At 35.4% G+C, this 4,166-nt stretch overlaps 1 long non-coding RNA gene across 1 annotated transcript; it reads left to right on the top strand.

Annotated features, from left to right (window-relative positions):
* The first annotated feature begins 463 nt into the window (after positions 1-463).
* Positions 464-3,845, top strand: LOC107980930. Its single transcript, XR_004227938.1, has 3 exons — positions 464-1,372; positions 1,576-3,232; positions 3,315-3,845. It is a non-coding gene; the product is annotated as an uncharacterized LOC107980930 (long non-coding RNA).
* Positions 3,846-4,166: the final 321 nt, after the last annotated feature.

Raw genomic sequence — 4,166 nt, forward strand, 5'->3', positions numbered from 1 at the left:
TGGCGGCCTTGACTTCGCACATCTTGTCGCAGTCACTTCCTTCGACCAACGTCAAGTTCTGTCGGCGTCATATGATCCTAGCTTGTGCTATAATATTATTTAATACTGAAGTTCTACTACAAAGAATGCCTTAATTTATGAAAATTTTAATTTCAAATGAACACGTTGTAACAATTAATGATAGGCTGAGCTAGGTTGCTTGATGATAACGAAATTGACATAAACACATTACAATTTTTATTCATCATACTTCCCTGCGTGGCTTTATTACTTAATTTGAGCGTTTCCGCGGGATCTCCCGCCGTAGACGACGTCTGCAACTCCGCACACGCATATCGCATACAAAAGCTTTGCTCTGTCCGTGAGAGAAAGGGGTAGAGTACTCTTTTTGAACAATATAATTTTTAATCTTTCTGTTTTGAACGTGAAACAAATTATATCCACTTAACTGATGGAAATACCGAATCGTGCCCTCTGCAAGTATATAAGTCGAAGAAACGTATCAGCATTGAAACAGTTTCAGATTTTGACGCGAAGCCTGAGTATCTAAACATATCGGTGCAAGTATTTTTTTGAATTACCAAGTGCTAATAAGGATAACATATTTAGTTCATCATGTCGACACCGACAAGACTAGTGTACATATTTCTGCTGTACTTTGTTGTGAATGTTTATAATACGGAAGGAAAAGTTGCAGTGTACCAGAAACATTGGAGCTTCCCGAAAAACTCTAACGTGTCCTATTTTGACTTTGCGCATAACCGCACGGAGATTACTTACGCAGCCATGACTCCACCTTGGGAAACGTGACCAAAATAAAGTGTACAATTGTTCAAGAATTAGAGCCTCGAAGAGTATGCTCAATAACCCAGCAGCTAACACGTAATAATAGAACTTGTGATACTATTATCAATCCATACAAAATTGTTCCATTAAGCTCGACAAAATCATTAATCGTATGGATCGATATGAATTTCCATCCAACTGATTTTGCTAATCCACGTGTCTCCGTTTTGGATTTTACTATTTGTCATCTTAGTGAAGAACTGGCCTTAAAACCCAATTTTACATCTATATATATGGAATCCGCGTCATAGATTACGGCGATTCTTTGGATTTTGTGATGAGATGTGGGAAGATGAACTTAAAGATTCAAAATTACTGCAAATACAAAATCAACGATAAAGGTGAAATAGTTTCGAATATGTATCATCTGATATGTATGTCGCAAATAGCTATGGAATGGTCACTGATTCAAAGCTTAAGGCCTACGTGTACAACATGTTTGGTAACCGTCGGTCAGCTGGCTCAAGAGGCAATACTACAGTTATACAAACAACTACTTATCGAAGTGTCTTAAAAAAGTCAGACGGTAAGTGAGGAAAATCAACTATTTTTAGCTACGCTTTTTTTCATTTTCCAAAGTTTTGTAAACATCAATTTTAGTCTATATAATACGGGTTTGTCTATATAATACGTAAATACGGGTTGTATGCAAAAATAAAAAAGTTATCTATATAGTCATTGTAAGTTAAAATAAGGTAAAATAAAAATTTATATACGTTTATTCTTTAGGCTCAAGCAAACTCTTAGTGGACACTAAGATAAAGTATAGAGAACTGCACCATTATAGTTACACAAGTGAATCAACTGCTCACGAAACTATCCGCATCGCGTTAAACAACGACACTCACATCAATGTCTGGCAGTTTGACCAGGAGGGAAATTTGAAATCAACCACATCAATTTTGTACAAAATCGACTTAGAAAAATTCACAATTAGTAATCTGGCTGATGGTGGTTTTCTTCTGTTGACTATGAACTGCGATGAAAAATGTAATGATAAGGAAAGCTCCTGAAAATTTTATTCGACTAAATTTGCCGCGAACGGTAAATTGATTGGATCCATAGAAAGTGCAGGAGACGAATCCGGCTGCAAACCAGATTACTCTTATTTGCAACTATTTCAGAAAAAAGAAAACGAGTATTGTACGGTAGTTGAGTGCACAAAATACTATTGGGTTACTCAATATGTAGATCTTGTCACGAAATGTTACACCGACGATGATTTTTCACTTGATAGAACATTATTTTGATTACTCATTTTCTTATTCTTGCTGTAATTACACTGCAATCAATAAAAAATGATATGGATGAAATAAATACACCTATGCACGAAGCTATTTTATTTGAGTACTAATCCGACCTTCAAATTTGAAAGACATTTATCCATATATAATCTATAATATTATAACAATTCGATTGCTGCCGACAGCAACTGTCTTATACGAATTGCAATCGTAGAGCTTTCGCAATGCTCATTTCTTTTATCATCTTTAGAATAAACCTGACCTCTGCTACTGTAAAAAAATCAAACAAAAATATCGGCGTTCGAACTACATCAAATTTCGCATAAAAAGCTTTGAAACTTAACGTAACTTAGTGTGCAACTTCATTAGGAACGCAAAGTTTCTTGTATAGCTCAGAATAGCTTTCTTGTATATTTCATAATTTATCATGTTAACTTCAAAGACACTATTATTGCTCGCATTTTTCAATATTCTTTTGGGAATCAGCAATGCTGAAAGGGATATCGTGTACAAAAAGCAGTGGAGCTTTCCACGTCGATCTGAAGTGTTTGTCTAAATGAACCGTACCGACAACCACTACAATAATTTTGTTTACATTCAGTGCGGTGAATTCGCATACAAGCCCGAAAGAAACTGCACAGTTGCCCAGTATTTAGAATCTGAAAAATCTTGCCCCGTGAGTCTAAGAACATACAGTGAAACGATCGTCGGAAAACCCTTGGCAATTTCCTCGTTTGGCACAACAAAAGCTGTAATCGTGTGGGGCCAAATAGAATTGTCTTCAGTGCATAAAAAACTTTATCAGTACATCAATTGCACTGTAGTGGATTTTACTAGTTATCAAACTAAGGACCTGGTTCTGCAACCCGTGAATAATCATCGTACCGCTATTGAAACAATGCGTTTTGTGGATTAAGGTGACTCTTTTGATATTTTGATAAACTGTAACAAAGACGCCTACTGCAAGTACAATATTGATGCAAGTGGAACCATTGCTTCCAAGCTGGATCCATGGATGTCTGCACTTTCTTCAGACTTACTGCACTTACATCCCATAGTATCTGATTCGAAGACCAAAGCTTACTTGCAGACAATCCCGATTGAAGACTCAAACCTTCAAATAAAGCTGTTGAATCCTGATGGTAAGTCTTACCTTATTAATTCCAGCATTTCTCACTGCTAAAAATATCCTAACAAATATATTTGCATATTGGTTAATTGCAGGTTCTTCGAATAAACTATTGAAGGAAATCCCAATTGGCGCTGATAATAATTCATGATAAACTGTTCATGAAACGATTAGCGTTGCAATCAGTAAGGATACTCGCGTCAACGTCTGGCTGTTCGATCAAGAAGGCAATCTCAAATACTTGGATCGAATATCATATCCCCGTAAAACATTTAGGAATACATAATGTAGCTGATCATGAATTCCTTTTATTGACTGTGGGTTGCGTTAAAAGTTGCTATGAAGTAGACAGGCTGAACAGGAAATTAAATATTATTTAACAAAAGCAGCTGCTGATGGAAGAATCATCGGAACAATAGAAAACGCACTACCTGATGTAACTCGCAATCCAGGACTGTTAAGAAATGTTAAGTTGTTTGAAGACGAAGAATACATTGTGTAAACGTCGAATATTATTATCCACACGAAGATCCCACAACATATTTGCAAACCACTGAGGTAGAAAAGCACGTTGTGTGCTTCAAGGACATAGATTTTTTAATGTAACTTTTTCTACGTTTTTTGATGGAAATAATATATGCAGAACAAAATAAACAATAAAATTATATAAATAATTATTTCTTAATTGAATACATGCATTATACTTTTTTTATTTTAATAGTGAACACAAATAGACATAACTTTTTCTAAAATTGTATTTTTCCATCAGTAAAGTAAGCTCCATCTAGTGCATACTATACAAGCATACATTTTCATGATATAACTGTCTGGTGAAGATCGCTGATGCTAAGATTTCACAACCACACTTTCTCTATCATTATTAGATAAAATACAATCGTCACCTCTCATCATACGTAAGATATCAGCAAAAGCTACATATAGTTGCA

This window comes from Nasonia vitripennis, chromosome 5 (assembly GCF_009193385.2).
Source record: "Nasonia vitripennis strain AsymCx chromosome 5, Nvit_psr_1.1, whole genome shotgun sequence".
Taxonomy (NCBI): Eukaryota; Metazoa; Arthropoda; class Insecta; order Hymenoptera; family Pteromalidae; genus Nasonia; species Nasonia vitripennis.